General features: G+C 41.0%; 1 protein-coding gene and 1 long non-coding RNA gene across 43 annotated transcripts in view; one reads left to right on the top strand and one right to left on the bottom strand.

The window, feature by feature from the left end:
• The first annotated feature begins 6,842 nt into the window (after positions 1-6,842).
• ZMYND11 (zinc finger MYND-type containing 11) overlaps positions 6,843-25,133 on the top strand; it is a 134,815-nt gene continuing 116,524 nt past the window's right edge. For 11 of the 42 annotated variants that reach the window (XM_084980666.1, XM_084980658.1, XM_084980654.1 and 8 more), the window contains exon 1: positions 7,863-7,920. The gene's annotated coding sequence lies outside the window, so the exon portion shown is untranslated. Of the gene's footprint in view, positions 6,955-7,069; positions 7,539-7,862; positions 7,921-7,994; positions 8,322-25,133 lie in introns of those variants that run through there. The other 31 variants (XM_084980665.1, XM_005668264.4, XM_084980653.1 and 28 more) reach the window with 6 other exon arrangements.
• Positions 18,009-24,962, bottom strand: LOC146399634 (uncharacterized). Its single transcript, XR_014818201.1, has 2 exons — positions 23,808-24,962; positions 18,009-23,263 (listed from the first exon to the last, which is right to left on the bottom strand). It is a non-coding gene; the product is annotated as an uncharacterized LOC146399634 (long non-coding RNA).

Raw genomic sequence — 25,133 nt, 5'->3', positions numbered from 1 at the left:
CATTTGGTTTATGGTTTCCTTTGCTGTGCAAAAGCTGATACGTTTGATTAGCTTCACTTTGTTTATTTTGCTTCTACTTCTCTTGCCTCGGGAGACTGACCTAAGAAGACATTGCTACAACTTATGTCAGAGAATGTCCTGCCTATGTTCTCTTCTGGGAGTTTTATGGTGTCATGTCTTATACTTAAATCATCAAGCCACTCTGAGTTTGTTTTTTGTGTGGTATGAGGGGTGTTTTACCCTCATTGACTCACATGTGACCATCCAGCTTTCCCAACACCACTTGCTGACTGTCTTTTCTCCATTGTATACTCTTGCCTCTTCTGTTGAAGATTAATTTACTATAGGTGTGTGAGTTTATTTCTGGGCTCTCTCTTCTGTTCCTTTGATTCGTATGTCTGTTTTTGTGCCAACACCACACTATTTTATCATAGCTTTGTAGTGTTATCTGAAGTCTGGGAAGGGTATAACTCCTGCTTTGTTCTTTTTCCTCAGGATTAATTTGTCAGTTCTGGGTCTTTTATTGTTCCATATAAATGTTAGTATTATTCCAGTTCTGTGAAAAGTGTCGTGGGTGGTTTGCTAGAGCTCACATTAAATCTGTAGATTGCTTTGGGGAGCACGGCCATTAACAACATTAATTCTTCCAGTCCAAGACCCTGGGATATCTCTCCATTTCTTTGAACCATCTTAGTTTCGTTTATCAATGTTTTATGTTTCTCAGCATATAAGTCCTTCACGTTCTTGGTAAGATTTATTCCTAAGTATTTTATTTTATTTTTGGATGCAGTTTTAAAAGGGATTTTTTTTTTTACTTTATCTTTCTGATATGTAGCTGTTAATGTAAAGAAATACAACAGATTTCTGTATGTCAATCTTATATTCTGCTACCTTGTCGAATTTATTTATTAGTGCTAGTAGTTCGGGGTTTTTTATTTTGCTTTGTTTTGTTTTGTTTTTTTTTTTTGGCTTTGCCTATGGCCTGCAGAAGCTCCAGGGCCAGAGATTGAACCCAAACTACAGCAGTAACCTGAGCCACAGCAATGACACCACCATGTCCTCAACCTCTAGGCCACCAGGGAACTCCAGTGCTAGTAGTTTTTGTGTGGAATCTTTCGGGTTTTCTATATAGATTATCATGTCATCTGCATATGATGATAATTTTACATCTTCCCTTCCAATTTGGATACCTTTTCTTTTTCTTGTCTGATTGCTATGGCTAGGACTTCCAATACTGTGTTGAGTAAATCTGATGTTTTCTTAAATATGAATTTTTGTGGGCAGGGACATAACTATCTAATCATATGAAGCTTAAGGCAGAGAATTAAAAAAAAATCTTAACTACTATACACTGCAGTACTAAGTTTTAAAGAAACTCAGAATATTTCCCAAAAGGTTCTCATTTATGAAAAGAATTTCATAAAATATAGCATTGAAAAAGGCCTTCTGTTCATAGTTCCATGTGATCAGACTTGTTCATCTGCCATCGCTGAGAATGCAGACCGCAGTAACAGTGGGTAAGTGCAGGTGTCTCCTATTTAATGTAAACTCACTACATGAAGTTCTTCATAAGATGATCATGTAGAATGCGACTAAATTTTATCCTCACTGAAAAGTGTAAGATGTTGAAAATGTATCTCTGACAAGAGGTTGGAGAATGTATACAAATGTAGATGTGCATTTACCGTAGTTTTCTATGTTTAGATGAAGACGAGGGAGAGATGCTTCTACCTGGATCCAGTAGGTCTGATGGGATCAGTTCAGAGGCCAGGAATCATTTAACACCCAACCCCCCCTCCCCCCCCCGGTAAAAACCCCAGAAGGGTAAAAAAGGAAGAAGCAAAACCCGGAGTAAAGAGAATAAGGGTGCACAAAGAGAAAGAATATCTGATAAACAAGATTTCACAAGGGTCCTTAGAACAGCAGAGACAACAGAACCTCCAGGAACAGGTGTGAGAGTAGCACTGGAGACTGTAGAACTTAAGTGCCAGTGGGAGTCTTAAAGGGCAGTGAACAAACCTCCTTTATTTACAAAGGAGAAAATCAATGCCTGGAGAGGTTACTGTGACAACTGCCCACATATATTTACATTCATTTTTATTAGCTTCGATTGTCCAATAGTTATGTTTTTTGGCTTTTTATGTAAATGTTGGGATGTGAGCTATGGATAGATTGCAGCCACAAAATCTCTCTATACATTAACTACAGAAACCAATGAAAAAAAGATTCTATATAAAATAGTTTTATAGTTAGTGTCCTGAAAATCATATATTCTTCCAAGTAGGGAATATACAATGTTGTTCCATAAATGGGGAAGAACCAGTCTCCTAAGTTAATATTCCTAGTAATTATATCCTAATAATGAAAAAATATTTTTAAAAACAAAGATATCTGTAACCCAAAGAAATACTCATTGTTAACATTTTCTTCCACAGTATTTTCTTTTAATATTAAAAAAATTGAAATTGTGTGCATATGTGATTTTATATCCCTTTCCAAATTTACAGCTTCTAATGCTGGATTTTTATCTTATTTCAACTTTATTGATTTTACAAAAAACACTGGATGACTCTCAGTCATTAATTCATCAAATAGTTTTGACTGCCAAATATTTTTTGAGTGGGTTCCAAATATCTGGAAAAAGTGCCTAATCCTGAGCAGTTACAAACTCACTACCAACTTCCGGCCCCTCTCTCCCCGAAGTCTCGATCCAGTCCCCAAACTGGGTGGTGAGGTCCAGGTCTCCTATGCCAGGCCTATTTCCAAAAATGTTAAAAAGGAGAAAAAGTGATTTGGAGAATTGTATTGCCGTTCTTTTGTCTTGCCGCAGGTTAATGTTTCTTTTGGGGGTGTCAGCCGCTTGATATTGACTTTCCTTCCATCTCAGTTCTTGCCGTGACAATCCTAATGCTGTTCGAGGTGCACAGACGCCTCAGGCTCACTAGGGATCTTGCGCATGGAAGTACAAAGGAGGAAGGTGTATTAATATGCTTCAAAAACGTCACTCCTGTACGTACATGTCTTCTGTTTCTCTCTCTCTCTCACACACACTTCACTCATGCATAAATGGCCAGAGAGAACATGTCTCCATTCCTCCCGGGGCTTGGGAGAACTGCATTTAGAAGATCCTTTACCCCACAGCGCTGAGCAATTATTCTAACTATAACATGATCTATTAACACGTAATTTTGATTAATGCACATTAAGGACTACAATACTTGAGTGACAGGACCATTGGTTATGTTATTTAAAAGCCATACACGGGGTTCCTGGCATGGCTCAGCAGCTAAGGAACCCCACTAGTATCCATGAAGACGTGGGTTTGATCCCTGGCCTTGCTCAGTGGGTTAAAGATCTGGCATTGCCATGAGGTGTGATATAGGTCGCAGACTCGGCTTGGATCTGGCATTACTATGGCTGTGGCTGTGGCCAGTAGCCACAGCTCCGATTCAACCCCTAGCCTGGGAACCTCCATATACCACAGTCACAGCCCTGGAAAAAAAAAAAAAAGCAAAACACTAGTACCTTGATAGTACCCTCTCAAATGCAATAGGATCACCAATTTTATCTGTGCCATTTTCCCATTAAACCCATATTTATTGGGTGTCTAGGTATGCTATGGAGAACAAATTCTCTTGTTAGCCCATAAACACTGAGGTTAATATACCATTACAAACAATTCTGTCTTATGGAGGAAAATTGCACCAACTTAGATTGGGGGTTCAGGAGGATCTTTTTGGAAAAATGACCAGTGAACAGACACCTGGAGAAGGATTATTCCCAGGAAGACAGAGAAAGGATGTTCCAGAAAGAGGAGACAAAGGTCAGTGAGGCAGGAGTGAAATGTGGAATCAAGTTAAAATTAGGAAGCAGGTAGGGGCCAGACAAAGCTGGCCTTTGTGAGCCAAAGAACAGAGTTTGATATTATTCAAGACTCAGCAGAAAATCATCGAAGGTTTTTAAGTTGAAAGAACAATTGGTGCATATATTCTTGCTTGTCTTTCAGCTAATATGTTTAGGATAGATTTCCAAATGTGGATGTCTGGACTTAATGATGTAAACATTTTTAAGGCTCTCCTATTTCAAGGGCATTCATACCAATTCAGTGTCCTATCAGTAGTGTATGAAAGTGTCCACTTCGCTAACCTCAGTGGCATTATCCCTGAATAATTCTGCCATCGAAGAAAAGCAGTGTTATTTTGGCATTTTATTACTAGCAAATTTGAACATTTGTCAATATATATATATATTTTTTGTCTTTTTGCTATTTCTTGGGCCACTCCAGTGGCATATGGAGGTTCCCAGGTTAGGGGCTGAATCAGAGCTGCAGCCACCACCCTACACCAGAGCCACAGCAACGCGGGATCCGAGCCACGTCTGCAACCTACACCACAGCTCACGGCAACGCCGGATCGTTAACCCGCTGAGCAAGGGCAGGGACCGAACCCGCAACCTCATGGTTCCTAGTCGGATTCGTTAACCACTGTGCCACGACGGGAACTCCCATTTGTCAATATTTATTAATAGTTTATATTTCTTCTTTTGTAAATCATCCATGACCTTGTTCTTTTTTTTTTTTTTTTTTTGGTATTGTGTGTGGTGTTTATCTTACTGATGTGACATAGCTTTTTATATTTAAAGACTATTACCCTCGTTCTTATTTCCTACATATACATATTTTTCCTCCCGTTTGCCTTGTAGTTTTACTTGTAGTCTTCCCCACCTTACGAGAGTAATTTGTTTGTTATTGCAAAACCATTCGTGTAAGTTGAAAATGCAGTTACTATTAGTTTAAATTAGAAAAAGGGATATATATTCCTGAGTTCCCGTAAATGAAAAGCACAAGGTCTCATTGAAATTTTTTTATTCCCATTTTATTTCACGAGTTTACATTACTTATTACAACACAACATAATTTCTATTCACTAATTTCTGTATAATGTGCTGCATTCCTGATGGTTTTTCACTTAAAGTTTCACTTAAAATTATGTTCTTAAACAAAGTGTATATACAATACTCAATGTTTATGTAATTCACCCTTTAACGCAAAGCAGAAACATAAAACATGTTATTTAAAAGCAAAACTAAAGGTAAAGGCAAAATAAAGAAATTAAATCAATGCCTTTCAGGAGCACATGCACAAGCTTACTGCTACATACTTGCAACCCAGGAACACTGAGATGTAAATTTAGCAGGAGACTCCCAACTCTACAGAGCTGTGAAGTCACCCTCTCTAAGCCGGTGCTAAAAACATATGAATTGGTCCTCATTATGAAAAGAAAGTGGAGGAAAGGGTATTAAAAAGAAGCTCCTTATAAAAGTTGTAACCCTAATGGGCATATTTTAAAATACATCTACATCTGTTTTTGACATATAGGATTCAAACACTTTTATACAGTCAAATTTATCACTTTCCTTTTCTGATAAAATCATTGCTTTAGAGCTTAGGATAGTTTTCTCCACACTAATCTTACAAATATCCACCTATATTTTCTTCTACCTTTAGAAAAATGATTTTCAGTTGCTACAATGTATTACTTAAGTGATTTCGATTATTTTAAACTGTGGGGTATAAATTAAGGATATGATTTGATTAATTTCTTTTAAAGAGACAAAAATTCCACATTAATTTGCTGAATAACACATGACTTCTCTATGTACATAATATTTCTTAAAGCAGAATCTGGAAAAATGATAGCCTGATCCAGTCCAACATTACCACTGGTGAGAGTCAGCTGGGGGTAGGGAAGGGTCAGAAGTGCTGGGTGGGGTCCTTCTTGGGGTGGTGCTAGGTCTCCGAAACAGGGCCAAGGGAAGTAAACCATCCCTCAGAGCCCACTACTCTTCCCTTTCCCTCTTTCCCTCCACGACTCAGTTCCTTGCTCTCTCTTTGCATGTTGGTGGATAAATTCATGGTGTAACCTAGGATGTATGGCAAGAAGTGCTTGGTCTTCTGGGCTTCCTCCCAACTCCCAATCCCAAACCAGGAGCCCCCAGACCACTTCCCTTGCCTATTATTCACTCGGCTGAGGGGAAAATGAGGTAAACAAAACTGTTTTGAAGGGGAAATAGAGCCAAAGGTTAAATTGTAGGCAAAACCAAGGTAGAATGAGAAATAAAATCTGGGTACAGAAATTAAAATGGTGCCTAAAAAAATTTAGAGAAAAATGTGGAGTTACACAGTGACTTCTTTCCTAAAATGTCTTCCTTGAGTGGCCTCAGGGAAACACATGCTGATCTCTATTTTACAGATGTCTTTTAAACAAGATGATTTACTTAAAGCTATTCATTGGTTAGAATTCCCGGTCCAGCATTCAAACCAGGCATGGCTCGATTTTTTTCTGACATTTTTTTTAACCCGTCTGCCAGTGTTTAAAGGCATGTATTTATCCATACAGTTAAAATGAGTTAAACTGATTTTGTGATGCTCCTTGAGGTAACCAAAACCCCCTCTGGGGTGTATGAGGACCAGGGCTCTGAAAGACTGCTTCCTCCGCTGGTGTGCGTCATGGAACTCCTAGTCAAGTACGACCCATTTCTAAAGTCTTAGTCTTACAGCCCGGCCATGAAAGATTGATGAATCGGATTTAAATCCCCAGATTTCTTGGACAAGTGTCTTTCAGTGATTTTCAGGTATATACATGTCCAAATGGAGTCAGGGTAAGAAATTTTGGCGCAGAGGTGTTTCTTCCAAACTCCTCCTGGAGAAAGGTCATTAGGGAAAATACGTGAAATCTATAAAATATGCTTCTCTCTGAGCCTGTCTTATTTCACATATTGGGATCTTCTCTGGTTAGATCCACAATCACAAACTAAAAAAGACAACCTCCTTCTCCTTAAACAAATTGGTGGTGTTTTTGCCAAAGTGATAATGGGTGGTCCGGTTCTTGTGGAAGGCGTAAGTGTGGAATGCAGCATATTCCCGCAGTTCGTTTTCATGACAGAATTAAAAGGGTATGAACACCATTTTACCGATCTTGCCCATTAAAAAGCTAACGCTTCTCCAAGACTTTGCCATTCCGACGGCGACTCCAGGCAGGCACCACGCACACGAAATCAGGCGTCGGCCGGGCAGCGCCCGCAGCTGCGGGTCCGAGCTGACGATGCTGCGGGCGCCGGATCTTTGTGCGCTCCGCTCCCGGCTCCCGCGTGCCCGCACGTACGTAGCCTTCACGTGTGTGTGGATATGAAGTGCATGTGTGGATCTGTACGAATATGCTCCAGTTTGGGGAGAGGCGCGGAGCACAGGACGGAGGGAAGGTGGGTGTGGGCGTGCGCGGCGGGCCGGGCCGGGAGGGAGCCCGCGCCGAGCCCGAGCCCGAGCCCGCTGCGCGGCCCGCCGGCCCGCCACACAATAAAGCCCGGGGGCGGCGGCGGCGGCGGCGGCGGCGAGGAGGCCGGGCCGGCGAGCGGCCGCCCCGCTCGACCCGCCATGTGAGCGGCGCCGCGGCCTGGCAGGACGCAAACTTTCCCCGCGGCGGGCGGCGGCGCCCCAACTCCGCGCCCGGCCCCGGCCCGCCGCTCGGCGAGGCGACACCGTAAGTGCGGCGGCGGGGCCTCCGCGCTTCCCTCGCCGGGCGCTCGCGACTTTCTGCGGCGAAGGCTGTCAACATGGCGCCCCCGAGGCGCCGCGCCGGGGCGGGCGGCGGGGAGGAGGCCCGGGCCGCGGAGCCGGAGGCGGGGAGGCCGGGCCGCGAGCCGGAGGCGGCGGGGAGGCCGGGCCGCGGAGCCTGGGGGCGGCGGGGAGGCCGGGCGCGCGGAGGCGGGAAGGCCGGGAGACGGCGGCCCCCCCGCACCCGCCGGCCCAGGCTCGGAGGAGGCGGCCGCGGCGGGAAGGAGGCGGCGCGGGCGGCGGGCCGGGCGCGGAGGGGGAGGGCCGGGCGCGGCGGCGGCGGCGGCGGCGAGGACCGGAGCATAATGGTGGGAGAAGCTTGGCCGCGGCGGCGGGGCGGGGGCGCGGGCAGGGGCGTCCGAGGCGGGGGCGCGGCGGCTTTGTGGAGTCCGGGCCCGGCTGCTGCCTCTCGGGCCGCGGGCGTGACCGCCGCTCGCCCTCCGCGGGCAGCGCGGAGTGGACGGTGGAGCTTTGTCTGCGATGGGCCGGGGCCTGCGGGGCTGCGGGGGTCTCCTGCGCCCTCGCTCTTGGCCGCCCGGCGGGGGAGGCCCCGCAGGAGGCGGAGGCCCCTCGGGAGGAGGACTGCGCGGGGCCTGCTCGGCCGCGAAGCCGGGGAGTCGCGTGAGCTCCGGCCGCCGGGCCGGCCCTCCCCGCGCGGCCAGGCCTTCGGGCCCGGAGTCAGGGTCGGGGTCCGCCGGGACGCGGCCCTGTGAGTGTGGGGGCGGGGAGGCGCCTGCCGTGGCGGCTCGTTGTTCCGAGCGGTGGCCGCGGCTGGGCAGTGTGGTCCCCAAGGGCCCAGGCCAGACGCGGTCCCCGTGGCTGGGGACGGACAGTAGCGAGGCCTCTGCCTCCTCAGCAGTTCCTCCTGGGACCCCGCAGGACCGCCTGCGTGTCCGGCGTCCGGAGGGGAGCAGTTAAGCTGGGGCCCAGCAGGCGGGCTTGGGACCCTGACTTCCCAGTGGACTGCCCTCTTACGCCTTTCTGACCCAGCTGTGCAGGCGCTCGTGGTGTGTCCGTGGTGCCCCGTGTTAGGTACAGTGGGGGCGTGATACCAGGTGTGTCCGCAGGGCTCCCTGTTACATGCCCTTTGGGCACGGTGCCTGGTGTGCGCCCAGTGTTAGGTGCTATGTGTCCGAGGTGCGCAGTGCGCACCTGGTGTGTGGCTGGGGGATGATACCTCGTGTGCCGGTGGTGCCGAATGTGTGCCTGGTATAGGGGTATGATACCTGCTGTTGGCATGGTGCCTAGTGTCACGAATACTCTGTGCACCTTACGTGCTTGTCTAAAGTGCCTGAACGTTGAAGGGGCCCCCTTGGTTCAGATTTTTAGAAATCCGTAGCGCTCCCCCAGGTTTAGGTCCTGACTCCTCTAGTTTGTCTCACCCAGGTATTGTGTATCCTACAGAAAGCCGTGTCATGTGGAGGCAAGAGACTGCTTAAAAATAATTTAGTCTGTTTAAAGGCAGGAAGTGAAATGTTTACCTGTTTTAAGTCGAGAAATGTAGTAGCTGGAGCTCAGTAACTGTGTGATATATAACCTTTTCAGGTTTTTGGGTCATTGATTCTAATTAATGGTTTGAAGTTATCAGGGAGATAGTCTTGGTTGTACTTCAAAAGTTAGAGTGCTTTCCGGTAAGCAGGGTCACATGAATTCTAATTTGTGTAAGCAGGAGATAAAATGTGAATTTTGCACAGGCAGGTTATTTTCCTTGTCTTTGGCATTGATTACTGTCTTTATTTTGGCGAACTCTTTATAAGCGGGCCAGGTTAGAGAATCAAAGGTCAGAGACTATGGGATGCAACAGTAGCAGAATCAATGATAATACTTGCCTTGCTTAAAACTCTATACATGTTTAATAGAGGTTCTCAGTTCTTTGCGAGGTAATTTCCCCCATAGATGTTGTTCATATGAAAATGCAATCTCTTTTACATTTTGTGATTGGGCAATTTATTTTTGCAGTTACCTTTTGCCAAGTAGTTAAACATACATGTCAGTGTTTCCAGCTTTACTTAAAAAATCAGTTAAAATGTTAAAATTGGCTCAGCGGGTTAAGAACCATCATTATCTCTGTGAAGATTCAGGTTCGATCCCTGGCCTTGCTCACAAGATGCTGTATAGGTCCAAGATGTGGCTTGGACCAGTGTGCAGTGGCTGTGGTGTAGGCCTGCAGCTACAGCTTTGATTTGACCCCTAGCCCAGGAATTTACATATGCCACAGGTGCAGCCGTTTAAAAAAAAATGGTTATCTCCTTAGATCATATGAAATATTAACGCGATATCATTAAGTTGATACTTCGAGTGGATCTTTCCATGAATTCACCTGTGTTTATTTGAATTCTCACCCTTTTGTAACCATACTCCCATTTCCTCTAAGGGTTGTTCAGATAGTGTATACTGGAGACATTCATACCCTTTGGCATCCCTAAATTGAGACACTAATTGAAGCTCATTAAGAATTGTAATATTTGTAATAAAGTATCAAATGCTGTTCTACTAGTGTAAAGCCCTAAACCCTGGGTGTCAGATTTTGTTTACCTACTTCTGCCATCCTTCAGTTGAATTCTCCATAGAAAGCAACATTTAAGCAAAGAGGCTGTGTCTGGAAAAAAGTGGTAAGGAGAAAAGTCAGACCCGAGAAAGTCACTGTTTGAAAACCTTCACTTGAACTTAACATTGAATTTTTTTACAGTGGGATTAGATTTTTGTAATTGAGTTAGAGGTAGCTTGACAACTTGAGTTTGAGGTCAGGTGGCTTGAGTCAGAATCTCACCTTTGTCATTTACTAGCAGAGTGACCTTGGGCAGACTGTTTAAACCTGTCATCCCTGATCTCAGTTTCCCCACATGGAAAACAAGGATGAGAGTAATTGCACCTACTTCGCAGGGTTGTTGACGTATAAGCTACTGTGAGACTTCGGTTGAGTCAAATTCAGTTTGGGTTATTAAACTAGCATGGAGAGGAGTGAAGCTCTGAAGTTACAGTGTGGCATGGCCTGCCTTGTCTTACTAGTTGGTATTTGACCATCATATCATGCTTCTGAATCTCTTTTTCTCACTAGGTATCTCAGAAGGTTAGAAAACTAGCATTTGTTGTATTCCTCATGGTTCATTTACCTGAAGCAATTTTAAGGCTTTTTTTATCATTACTTTTAAAAATCGTGGCTAAATATTCATAGCATAAAGTTTACCAGTTTTAAGGGTACAGTTTAGTTATTAAACTATTAGATACATCCATCCACTCTGTTGTGCAACCACCACTACCACCCACCGCCATAAGCTCTTTTTGCTTTGTAAAACTGAAGCTCTGTACCAGTTACACCCTAACTCCCCAGTTCCTTCTCCCCAGCCTCTGGCAAATGCTTGTTGTTACCTCTTTGTCTTTGAGGAATAATATAAGTCTCTGAAGTACACAGTGTGACCAATGGTATTTTAACCACTTGTTTTAATGTTTTTTTCCTTTTTCTGCATCTGTCACCCTGTCTGTATTTGCTTTAAGTTGTATGTTTTCTATTTGCTGGAAGCTGATAGGCTTTCTGAAAAAAGAAACCCTGCGTGTCACCTCTTCTTTTGATCATTGTAGAACTAATCCCTCACCATTTGGAGTGGAAATGCTGTAAAAATTTGGTTGTGGTGATTGTTGTACACCTATAAAAGTAATAAAATTCATTAAGTAATTAAAAAAAAAGAACTAATCCCTCACCAACATTCTGACTAGGAATTTTGACAGAAAGTAAAAAATAACTGATTTGAGTTTAATTTCTACCCATATCTCATGTATGATAACTTTCAGTTACTTTCTCTTGGTGGCATTGTCAAAATTTCAAAACAATTTAAATCTCCTTTGGTATGGTGATTCTGTGAAGATGAGTAGTGGTCTGAAGGTTTTCCATAACATCAGTGGTCTGTCCTCCTTTGGTCTTGATTTTTTGAAGTGTTTTGGTATCCACAAGTCTATAACATAAATGAGTACCATGATAAAAATAGGTATCATATATTGTGTGTTTACCAAGTATCAGCTGTTGTGCAAAGCTCTTTACAGACAGTATCCCACTTTTAAAAACCGTGCACATGATCTCAAAGCGTAGCAGACCTCCTTTCAATTATGGAAGGTCCCACTTCCTTGTAGCACACCCCCACCACTCAAGTCACCTGCGTATTTTCTTTAATAAGAAGTGGATGAACTAGGAATATATTTTTTTTAAAAGAGAATGTGATCTGTATAACATTAAAGTCTGAGAATCTTTGTGATAAGAGATAAATGATAGAAATGAACAAAATGGGAGGGAGATAAAATTCAAATCTGAGCACCCAGCAGTATATCTACATGAAGTATCTTAAACATATTTACTGCCTTAAGGAAAGATCTTTTTGTGCATGTGTGTGCCTGCTTTACTGATTTTCCACTTAGAAAATTCTTGAAAAGCTGTTTACAGGCATACCTCAGAGGTACCACAGGTTCTGCTCTAGACTAGTGCAATAAAGCACAGCAAACAAGTTTTTTGAGTTTTTTGGTTTTATAAAAGTTATGTTTACACTATACTATAGTCTATTAAGTGTGCAATAGAATTATGTCTTAAAAATGTATATGCCTTAATTAAAAATATTTTTGCTAAAAAATGGTAGCTGTCATCTGAGCCTTTAGTGAGTGAGCAAATGCTGCTGGAAAAATGGCACCAAGAGACTTTTGATGCAGGGTTTCCACAGACCTTCAGTTTGTAAAAACAGTATTTCTGAGGGGCTGTAAGGTGAAGTTCAATAAAATGAGGTATGCTTGTATTTTGTATTGTGAAAATGCTATTCAACATTTGATATCAAGATTACTTACAAATGCAAATAAATAGGATGTAAAATGAATATTTGGAAGTAAAAATATTTGTGTAGTCCATTATGTGTTTAGTTGAGAAATTTAGCAAATTGTTAGGCTTAGTCAACACAGTTTTACAAATAATCTAATTTATGTGCTACTAGTAAATATTTAGACATTTAGCTGATTTTTCACTGTATGTTTTCTATTCATTGAGTATATAAATGGCCAATCATTTGCCTAACTATGTAAAACTAAAGAAATAGACAAAGAGATTAATAGAAATGAGAAAAGTTCTGGAATACTCTTACATCAGCATTTTTTAAGGGGCCATATGGACTCATCTATTCTTTAGAGATGAGAGGAGTATTGTGCACTTATATAGTTATTGGGAAAATGTGTTGCTGAAAACTTCTACACAGTGTTTTTTTTTTTTTTTGTAAACTGAATAATATTTAAGTATAGTATACTAATTTTGTTTTAACTGAACACTTTTATAGTTCAAGTTAGTCCATAATTAATGTTTCATAAGAGCACATTAAGTATATTTTCTTATACTTAAGAAAATAGGTAGAATGTGTTTTGATATCTTGAATTCATTCATTAACATTGAGTGAATATGCTAGGTAGACATAACCCAATATGTAACAGTCTACATCGGCAGATTATATTTGGATATCTTGAGTTCACTCATTAACATTGTTACTTGTTGAAACTACTATGTACTAGACACTTTGCTAGATAACACAGTTACTGAAGCAGGTACAATAAAGTGTAACAAGAAATTAAGTATAGGTGCTTTGGAGCAGTGTATGTGAGTTAAGGTACATTGTATTTGAGCTGAGATTACTTTTGAAATGTTAGCACTAATTTCAAATTCATTCTAATGTGTAACTTTGTGACTTTATTAACCACTTGAGGACTTAAAAAAAAACTTTGCTATGATTAGTAATTTTTTTTTGTTCTCCAGATATTATCTAAGCATTTAAATTGAAATATAGACCCACTTAAAATCTTTAATACTTTTCCTAATTTGATCTTCTTGTATACTAAGTAAACTTAAAATAGGATTTAAAGAAGGAAGAATCTTCTTTCCTAGTCCAAGCATTTATCATGTAAACAAAATAAAAATATATACAAATATTTAGAAATGGATTTGTATTGAGAGCATGTTACCTGATACTGATTCTCACAATTGGGATTGAAAGTGGGTATTTTTTTTAGAATCAGGAAAATACTTTGGTTTATTGCTAGAGAATCTGTCATAAATTCATTGTAATTTGATTATTCACATACATTAGGTCCCTTTAAAATCTACATTGTAAGTGATTTTTTGAAAGCTAGGTTTCATCATAAACATATTGTTTGTGGCAACACCATTCTTTTACAAAGGTCGCTTATGGAGCACCTACTAACCTAAGCAATTCACGTACTCCATTTAGTCCTCAAAACAGCATAATGAGGGAAGTATTATTACAGCATGATTCTATGAGAAATTAAGGTATTATATAGGACAGATTTAAGCATTATATAAATTATAATAGAGCAGACTTGAAAGAGTTAAGTTACTAGTGCCTGAGGTCACATAGAACACATGATCAAATAGGGAGTTGAATTCAAGCATGTGCCCATAAACCTATACTCCATGTGGCTGCTCTTTCTCTAAGACTCACCAACTTCTTGGATCTTTGTACTGATACACTGTCATCTTCCGAGTGTACATTTATGTCTTCAAAAATATGGAAAAATAAAAATGTAAAACTATGCTTGCTCTTCTTAAAAAAGCAGGAGATGGAAAGAAAGGAATATTAGAAACCTGGTAATCAGAACATTGCATACATAAAATTCTGGTTAATTCCAGTTTCATTTATAATGACAGCTGGTAGTCCAAGAACAAACGTAAATAATTGGCTTATTTTATTGTTGTCCTTATTGGCAGCTTACGTTATGAAGATAATTTGGCACAGGATAAGAGTGGGGAGAACCTCTAATCATTTTTTTTTTTTTTGTCTTTTTATCTTTTTTTTTGTTGTTGTTGTTGCTATTTCTTGGGCCGCTCCCGCGGCATATGGAGGTTCCCAGGATAGGGGTTGAATCGGAGCTGTAGCCACCGGCCTACGCCAGAGCCACAGCAACGTGGGATCCGAGCCGCATCTGCAACCTACACCACAGCTCACGGCAACGCCGGATCGTCAACCCACTGAGCAAGGGCAGGGACTGAACCCGCGACCTCATGGTTCCTAGTCGGATTCGTTAACCACTGCGCCACGATGGGAACTCCTCTAATCATTATTTTAATACTTCTGTATAGGAGAAAGATGTTTCAGTATATTTGTAATTAACACTAAAGTATTTGTGTTGCGTTAGAAGGGGCAGTCATTGTCTTAAGGAATTTTTTAGTATTCCCTCTGCTGAATAAGTTCCATTTGAATTGAAATAGCTAATTTCTTGAAAGTTACTCTAAGTGCTGAGGCTTCAGAAGTCAGTAGGTGTTTATTGTCTAAAATAAAATAATCTGAAGCATATGGTGAAGAGAGAAATAGATCAACTGAGTTGTAGCATGCTCAGATCAGACATGCTGATGCTCGTCCGTGGGGATATTACATAAGGTTTTCTCATTTATTAGCTATAGAAAGATTAAAAAAAAAACACTCTTTTAATGAAGACTAAACTATCTGAGCTTAAAAGCTATTATGAACTCTTTAGTTTTCTGTTTTCTGAGTTTTTGTTTTGTTTGTTTGTTTTGCTGCACCCTCGGTCTGTGGAAGTTCCTGGGCCAGGGATTGAACCAGCAACACAGCAAGTAACCAGAGCCACACCAGTGACCTGGATTCTTTTTTTTTTTTCTTTTTCATCTGCCTTTATTTATTTATTTATTTTTTTGGTCTTTTTGCTATTTCTTGAGCCGCTCCCACAGCATATGGAGATTCCCAGGCTAGGGATCGAATTGGAGCTGTAGCCACCGGCCTACACCAGAGCCACAGCAACGCAGGATCCGAGCCGTGTCTGCAACCTACACCACAGCTCACGGCAACGCCAGATCGTTAACCCACTGAGCAAGGGCAGGGACCGAACCCGCAACCTCATGGTTCCTAGTCCGATTCGTTAACCACTGCGCCACAACGGGAACTCCTATTTTTTTTTTTATTACTCAAATGAATTTATCACATCTGTAGTTGTATAATGATCATAACAATCTAATTTCACAGGATTTCCGTCCCACAGCCCAGGCACATCCCCCCACCCCCCAAACTGTCTCCTCTGGAGACGATAAGTTTCTCAATGTCTGTGAGTCAACATCTGTTCTGCAAAGAAGTTCCGTCTGTCCTTTTTTCAGATTCCACATGTCAGTGAAAGCATTTGACGTTGGTGTCTCATTGTATGGCTGACTTCACTTAGCATGATAGTTTCTAGGTCCATCCATGTTGCACAAAATGCTGGTAGTTCATTCTTTTTAATGGCTGAGTAATATTCCATTGTGTATATGGACCACATCGTCTGGATTCACTCCTCTGTCGATGGACATTTAGGTTGTTTCCATGTCTTGGCTATTGCAGATAGTGCTGCAATGAACATTGGAGTACATGTGTCTTTGCGAGTCGTGGTTTTCTCTGGTTAGATGCCCAGGAGTGGGACTGCTGGATCAAATGGTCGTTCTATGTTTAGTTTTCTGAGGAATCTCCATACTGCTTTCCACAGTGGTTGCACCACTTTACAACCCCACCAACAGTGTCATAGGGTTCCTTTTTCTCCACAGCCTCTCCAGCACTGATTGTTTGTAGACCTTTTGATGATGGCCATTCTGACTGGTGTAAGGTGGTACCTCCTAGTGGTTTTGATTTGCATTTCTCTAATAATGAGTGACACTGAACATCTTTTCATGTGTTTCTCGGCCATCTGTATGTCTTCTTTGGAGAACTGTCTGTTTAGATCTTCTGCCCATTTTTGGATGGGGTTGTTTGTTTTTTTTGGTATGGACCTGCAGAAGTTGTTTATAAATTTTGGAGATTAATCCCTTGTCAGTTGATTCACTTGCAAAGATTTTCTCCCATTCTGTGGGTTGTCGTTTTGTGTTGTTTAGGGTTTCCTTTGCTGTGCAGAAACTTTGAAGTTTGAGTAGGTCCCATTTGTTTATTTTTCTTTTTATTGTCAATACTCTGATAGGTGGATCTGAGAAGATGTTGCTGTTGTTTATGTCAGAGAGTGGCGTATGTTTTCCTCTGGGAGTTTGATAGTGTCTGGTCTTATATCTAGGTCTTTAATCCATTTGTAGTTTATTTTTGTGTATGGTGTTAGGGAGTGTTCTAATTTCATTCTTTTCCATGTGGCTGTCCAGTTTTCCCAGCACCACTTATTGAACAAGCTGTCCTTTCTCCATTGTATAGTCTTTCCTCCTTTGTCATAGATTAGTTGGCTGTAAGTGCGTGGGTTTAATTCTGGGCTTTCTATCCTGTTCCACTGATCCATATTTCTGTCTTTGTGCCAGTACCATGCAGTTTTGACGACTGTTGCTTTGTAGTATAGTCTGAAGTCCGGGAGCCTGATTCCTCCAGCTCCATTTTTCTTTTTCAGGATGTCTTTGGCTATTCTGGGTCTTTTGTACTTCCAAACAAACTTTAAAATATTTTCTTCAAGTTCTGTGAAAAATGTCCTTGGTAATTTGATAGGGATTGCATTGAATCTGTAGATTGCCTTGGGTAGTATAGTCATTTTGGTAATATTAACTCTTCCAATCCAAGAGCATGTTATATCTTTCCATCTATTTGTGTCATTTTTGATTTCTTTCATCAGTGTCCTGGAGTTTTCAGAGTACAGGTCTTTTGTCTCTTTAGGTAGGTTTACTCCTAGGTATTTTATTCTTTTGGATGCAATGGTAAACAGGATTGCTTCCCTAATTTCCTTTTCTGCTTTTTTATTGTTAGTATATAGAAACGCTGTCGATTTCTGTGTATTGATTTTGTATGCTGCAACTTTGCCAAATTCGTGGATAAGCTCTAACAGTTTTCTGGTAGAGTCTTTAGGATTCTCTAGGTGTAGTATCATGTCATCTGCAAATAGCGATAGCTTTCCGTCTTCCTTTCCAATTTGGATTCCTTTGATCTCTTTTACTTCTCTGGTTGCTGTGGCTAGGACTTCCAGAACTATATTGAAGAGTAGTGGCGAGAGCGGACATCCTTGTCTTGTTCCTGCTCTCAGCGGGTGACCTGGATTCTTAACTTGCTAAGCCATTAGGGAACTCCAGTAGATTCTTGACTTATCTGCTTGTTGATTGTTTTTGTGTCTCAGAACTGCATCTGAGAAATGCTGTTAGGGAAACCAAGTCTTTAATTTTCAATTGAGTTTTGATATGGAGCACTTCTCAAATTATATTGAATATGTCTACTTTAACTGCTCAGTACTTGTGGGAACACGTGAGAATATTTGCTTTGCCATTGATGCCGTGTGTGTGTGTGTGTATATATATATATATATATATATATATATTTTACTACTAGAGATGTTATCTTTTTAAATTATAGAGGATATAAAACTTAAGGTGACTTTTTTTTTGTCTTTTTGCCTTTTCTAGGGCTGCACCTGCGGCATATGGAGGTTCCCAGGCTAGGGGGTCGAATGGGAGCTGTAGCCACTGGCCTACACCAGAGCCACTGGAACTCAGGATCCGAGCTGCGTCTGCGACCTACACCACAGCTCTTGGCAACGCCTGGATCCTTAACCCACTGAGCAAGGCCAGGGATCAAACCCGCAACCTCATAGTTTCTAGTCGGATTCGTTAACCACTGCTCCACGACGGGAACTCCAATTTAACATCTTATGTTTAAAAATATCACACTTCCTATAATGTCAAAACGCCTTGTATCTTTCATTTTGAAACGTATACGTTCCTATTCTTCATGTATATATTCTACACATACAACTTTTAAGAAGCCTCTCGATTGTGATCAATATTCATGTTGGATTGTTTCAGTTAAGAAACTTAAATATAAATACTTTGAAAGTTAAATTTTATTTTCATATTGATTATTAGAATAAAACTAGCTTCAGTCTCAGTTATTTTCAAATGAATTAAGAGCTAAACATGATTGGATTAAGAAGACGTGGTATATATACACAATGGAATAAAACCACAAAAAGAACAAAATAATGCCATTTGCAGCAACACGGATGGAACTAGAGACTCTCATACTGAGTGAAGTGAGTCAGAAAGAGAAAGACAAATACCATATCACTTATATCTGGAATCTAATACATGGCACAAATGGATCTTTCCACAGAAAAGAAAATCATGGACATGGAGAATAGACTTGTGGTTGCCAAGGTGGAGGGGGAGGGAATGGGATGGATTGGAAATTTGGGGTTAATAGATGCAAACTATTGCCTTTGGAATGGATAAGCAATGAGATCCTGCTGTATAGCACTGGGAACTATATCTAGTCACTTATGATGGAGCATGATAATGTAAGAAAAAAATGTATACATGTATGTGTGACTGGGTCACCTCGCTGTACAGTAGAAAATTGACAGAACACTGTAAACCAGCTATAATGGAAAAATAAAAATCATTATTAAAAAAACAACAACAAACTAAACAACCACCCATCCAATTTGAAGTTAGACTTTCTCTTGGTTTATTTGAATATTTTATTTATTTGTTTATTATTACTGAATGAGTTGATTACATTTATAGTTGTACAATGATCATCACAGTCCAGTTTTATAGGATTTCCATCCCACAATCCCAGTGCATCCCCCCACCCCCCGAAATGTCTCCTTTGGAAACCGTAAGTATTTCAAAGTCTGCGAGTTAGTATCCGTTCTGCAAAGAAGTTCCGTCTGTCCTTTTTTCAGATTCCACATGTCAGTGAAAGCATTTGACGTTGGTGTCTCATTGTATGGCTGACTTCACTTAGCATGATAGTTTCTAGGTCCATCCATGTTGCACAAAATGCTGGTAGTTCATTCTTTTTAATGGCTGAGTAATATTCCATTGTGTATATGGACCACATCGTCTTGATTCACTCCTCTGTCGATGGACATTTAGGTTGTTTCCATGTCTTGGCCATTGAAAATATTGCTGCCATGAACATCGGAGTACAGGTGCCTTTGCGAATCATGGTTTTCTCTGGTTAGATGCCCAGGAGTGGGACTGCTGGATCAAATGGTCGTTCTATGTTTAGTTTTCTGAGGAATCTCCATACTGCTTTCCACAGTGGTTGCACCACTTTACAACCCCACCAACAGTGTCATAGGGTTCCTTTTTCTCCACAGCCTCTCCAGCACTGATTGTTTGTAGACTTTTGGATGATGGCCATTCTGGCGGGTGTAAGGTGGTACCTCCGAGTGGTTTTGATTTGCATTTCTCTGATAATGAGTGATGTTGAACATCTTTTCATGTGTTTTTTGGCCATCTGTATGTTCATTTGCATATTTTAAACGGTAATGAAAAACATGCCATTGTCAACCTTAGTAGCAGTAGTATCTGCTTTTTTGGGGTTTTTTTTGGCTCTGCCTGCAGCAAATCCCAGTTCACAGACTGAAACTGAGCCACAGCAATGACAATGCTGAGTCCTTAACTACTAGGCCACCAGTATTTGCATCATTTTGTTCTTTTAAAGTTTTTGGGATTTTAGATGACATATTGCAATGCTCTTGGTAGTACAGTGGTACTCAGTCATGACTGAGCATCTGAATTATTTATTTTTCTTAACAAAAACATTAAATCAGAATCTCTGTGCTCTATTTTAAAGTTCCCATTTGTTTTTTGTTTTTTTGACTTTTCAAGTTTCAGGTTTTAATTTTTTTTAAAGTAGGCTGAATATATATGCCTATATGCTTTCTTTTAGAAAGTTCTCTTTGAAATGGCTGATAGAAAATGATGTGCCCTGTGACCTTTAAACCTTTATCTCAGAACTTGTCTTTGAGGAATCTTACAAAGTTTCTTACAGAGGATAATCTAAATAGCCTGAAAAATTATCTGGGAAGAAAACCTCAAGTCTTTTCAGGTTCGTCAAAAAGGCCCTGGCACTTTTGCTCTGCTGGTGGTCCGGGAAGGTGGAGAGCAAGGTAGCGTTGGTTGGTGTTTCCTAATGGTGCTGCCTCACATCTGAGACCAGTGGTGTCTGGGGTAGCTACCACCCATTTTCAGCACTTTGCTCTAGTTTGAGCAGTGGCTTAGTGTTCTGCAGCTCATAGAGTAAGCTTGCGACTTTGACAGGCATCAGAAGCACTTGGATGTCTTTGCCTAAGTGGTTATGCCAGCCTTGGTAAAGTTGTGCCTGCGGGTGAGAGTGAGGCCACCTGAGAAGGTTTTCCGAGAGCTGCTGCTTAGCACCCGGGATAGCTCTGGCTTTTGTCTGGATTTCAGGTGATCCCTAATGTTTCTCCAGATTGAGGGTATCATTTCCACTTACAGGTTTTTCTCCAGAGATGGAGCCATAGTAGAAGCAGATTCATTGTCTAAGCTGAGTACCAGGTCCTGAGGGAAGAAGCCTGTGAGCTGTGAGGTTCACGTCACTCTGGTCGCTACTGGTCAATGTCTGCTTTCCTCCCGTCACTGTACTTCTCCCTCAGGTGTACTTGCTGAGCATTCCCAGTGGGCTTTCCCAGCACCTGTGGAGTGCCTTCGTGAAACAACTAATATTTATATTTTTTCTAAAGTTTTCTGGAGCCTCACTCTCCTCCTGCTCCTCCCCATTGTTTTACTCCTTGGCCTCAAAATTCTTTTTTTTTTTTTTAATTCTTTTTTTAATTTTTTCCATTATAGTTGGTTTACAGTGGACCTCAAAATTCTTATCACAGCGTCCGGCAGTCAAATTCCTATTAGTTAGAAATATGAAATGAGACCAAACTTTTTTGACACAACTTGTCAAGATTATGGGATACACGTTTTAGCCAAATTAAAACTCAGAGTACTTTAGAAACAGATATTGTATGAAAATAACAAGTATTTGGCAATTTAATGGTAGAAAGTGCCAGATTTATTGGCTGATATCAGTGTCCACTATTGCTTGTATCTGCTGTAGCCATACATTTCACAGTATGTAAGATAATTGTAAGATTTCAGATTTTCTTGTATAAGTAATCAAATACTTTAAACATTTCCAAAGATATTATAAATTTTGTATATTATAACAGTTCAATAAGACAATATGAAAAATAAGACAGGAATGTTCTGCCCAGAGGCCAAATGTCAGCCTAAAGTAAACAAACGCCTGTTGTTCTGGATGTGCAATGTTGGTGCAGGAGGAGTACCCTCTGTTCTAACCCCTCCTAGGTATTTGCTTTGATTTAGAAAGTGGTTATGTAATTTCTTAGTTCTTTATTCTGTTGCTCACTCATTATAGTAAATATATATAGTAAAATGGGATATGCTTCTTTGTTGCAATAAAATATCCTTATATGGACTTTCAAATAATTCAGGATTTTAAACAATTATAGTTGATTCATGCATTCAGAATCTAAATAATGGGGAAGTTCAATTGCAGACTTTGGTCACATTTCATTAATTAGAGAGATGATAATTATAAAGGGAAATGTATTAGGAGAAGAGAAGTCAGTAGAGATTGAGGACACCTAGATGTTGTCTGTAGAAGTATGTTGTGTTTATTAAAATGTGCGTGAAAGTACAAACCATTATTGGAGTTGCCTGCCTTTTGAGTTCATTCAAATATTTATTAGGCAAGACATGTTTCTTTTAGTATAAACTGTTTGCATTGAATAAAATTGACTTATTTTCTGTTCTTTTTCTGCTCTTGAATATCTTCAACATGGTGCTAATATGTATTCTAATTCATATTCTATCAGTTCTGAAGTACAGAATTGTTGTTTGTCATTTTCTTCAGATTTGAAGTTTGCACAGTCTACAAACAATGACAGACTCCTCTTGAAAAACATTTTTTTTTTGAGATGTGAAGCATTCTGGTTAACTTAGCATGGGCTAGTATGGTTGCTGGGTAATAAATGATTGGCTAATTTAAAATAATTTTTAAGTCAAACATATGCCCTATTTCATAGATTAAGTTCCTAGAAAACAGTGATTGTGTCATTTTAAAAGACTTATTAGGAAATAATGTTAGGAGCTAATTATAGGATCACAGTAATCTCTGTTCCCCATACTGGTATTTATCCAGAGTTGGCTGTCTCTAACTTGAGACATCAGAAGCTTCAGTCTTCATCATCTCTTACCTGAAATGGCTTTCAGGGTGTTTACTTTATCATGTTATAAAAATGGCTATTCTCAAAACACTTAAAAAATGAAGATCATATTTGTTATCATTACACTTGATTCTTATTATTCAGCGTAGTTATGTTCACCACAAACTCTGAATCGAAAAATACTGACCCTTTGCCCCAGGGGAAATGCAGGATTCAGTTTCTACAAGACTCTGGCCACACATTGTTGTAAGCTAAAATTTGCCAGCATCCTGGTAAAACAAACCAGTGTCAGCGTCCAAAATATGTTCTTCTACAGAATCCATTTCCTGTAGAGGATTAGCCTGCAAATTTAACATTTTTCATATGATATCACCTTTGGAAATCTGCAAGCCAGCACTGGCTGAGGAGGATTTAGCCTTTTCCCGAACCCAGATGTGATTGTGAATTTCTGTGGCTTTCAGTCTCAGAACAGCGCTGTACACTGCACTTTTTAGGATGCCAGGAACGTGGTAGCTTTCCTATCTTCTCTCTAGACAGGTTCCTGGTTCCGAACGTTGAGGTGATTGAGTCCTTAAGAGAAGCACCTTAACTGGGCCTGAGCCATGCTCACTGGACACACCCAGTATATTGCAGCTGTGACATCCAGGAGACAGGACATACTTTAGCACTGCTGGGGCCATTTTTTGTTTTCTTCTTTATAGGGCTACACCTGTGGCATATGGAGGTTCCCAGGCTAGGGGTTGGATCGGAGTTATGTAGCTGTTGGCCTACACCACAGCCACAGTCACGCCAGATCCTAGCCATGTCTGCGACCTGTACCACAGCTCATGGCAACGACAGATCCTTAACTCACTGAGCAAGGCCAGGGCTCGAACCCACATTCTCGTGGATACTAGTTGGGTTTGTGACCCACTGAGCTGCAATGGGAACTCCTGTGTTTTTTAAATTTTAAGTTGAGGAAAGTGATAACTAGGGGCAAAATCTTAAAGGAAAAGATTGGCAAATTTGATAATATAAAAATCTAAAACTGGGAGTTCCCGTCGTGGCGCAGTGGTTAATGAATCGGACTAGGAACCATGAGGTTGCGGGTTCGGTCCCTGCCCTTGCTCAGTGGGTTAAGGATCCGGCGTTGCCGTGAGCTGTGGTGTAGGTTGCAGACGCGGCTCGGATCCCACGTTGCTGTGGCTCTGGTGTAGGCCGGAGGCTACAGCTCCGATTTGACCCCTAGCCTGGGAACCTCCATATGCCACGGGAGCGGCCCAAGAAATAGCAAAAAGACAAAAAAAAAAAAAAAAAAAAAAAATCTAAAACTGAAAAATTCATTATAAGCAAGGAAACTGGGACAATATTGGCAATAGAAATGATAACCCAAAAGATACTGTTCATCAGGTGTGTAAAGGAATTTTGAAGACTCATTAAGAAAATGGTAAACCAGGAGTGGTGAAGTGGAAACGAATCTGACTAGTAACCATGAGGTTTCGGGTTTGATCCGTGACCACGCTCAGTGGGTTAAGGATCCAGCGTTGCTGTGAGGTGTGAAATAGATCACAGACATAGCTCAGATCCTGTGTTGCTGTGGCTATGGCATAGGCCGGCAGCTGCAGCTCCAGTTTGACCCCTAGCCTGGGAACCGGGAAATTCCATATGCCACAAGTGCAGACCTAAAAAGCCAAAAAAAAATAAAGGTTAACCATATAGTAGGAGAGATCACAGCACTTTTCTAAAGAGCTACAAATGTGAAAAAAACAAAACCCTTGAAAGATATTTGCCTTCAATGGCAATCTTAAAATAGGATAGATACAGTTTTTGCAATTTTGGTGAAAATTAAAAGACCAAAAAAAAAAAAAAAAAACAAAACCAAAAAAAACCTGCAAAGGCTAACTAATATCTATATGATCTAAAAACTCATACCTTTTAATCAGAGGAGGGCTTCTACCCTCTTCTGCTGTGACCAAGGTACTCGCTGGGAGACTGACTTTCAGTCTGATATTTTAGTGGGCAGCACATTTAAAACAGATTAAAGAGGAACAGGGAGTCCTTTGAGAGGTAGCATGTTTGTGCAGTGGAGAATTTCTAATTGTTTGGTCTGAGTTTTCATAGTCATCCAGGATGTATTTCAGAGTACTTATTCAGTAAAACAATTTGAGTCAAATTAATAATATAAAAAGTACCTTTGTGTTACTAAATATCCTAGGTTATGTAGGCATAGATATCGTTGTTGATACTGGAGAGCTGGTGGTATGCAATCATTTGATTTTTATTTATTTTGGTGGTAAGAAGAGGATATAAAGATTCAACTTTGTTTTTTTAACTGAATTTATAATTTACATTTAATCATTGCTTTGTTTTGTTTTTTGCTTGTTTGTTCCTGCCTTTTCTAGGGCTGCTCCCTCAGCATAAGGAGGTTCCCAGGCCAGGGGTCCAATTGGAGCTGTAGCCGCCGGTCTACACCAAGCCACAGCAACATGGGATCCAAGCCACATCTGTGACCCACACCACAGCTGATGGCAACACCGGATCCTTAACCCACTGAGCAAGGCCAGGGATGGAAGCTGCAACCTCA

The sequence above is a fragment of the Sus scrofa genome, chromosome 10 (assembly GCF_054392235.1).
Source record: "Sus scrofa isolate SSC_HxYL_T2T_F1_AM1 chromosome 10, Sscrofa_HxYL_maternal_Yorkshire_Landrace_v2.0, whole genome shotgun sequence".
NCBI classification, from domain to species: domain Eukaryota; kingdom Metazoa; phylum Chordata; class Mammalia; order Artiodactyla; family Suidae; genus Sus; species Sus scrofa.
The sequence above is the reverse complement of the archived record's forward strand: the minus strand, read 5'-3'. Positions and strand labels throughout refer to the sequence as shown.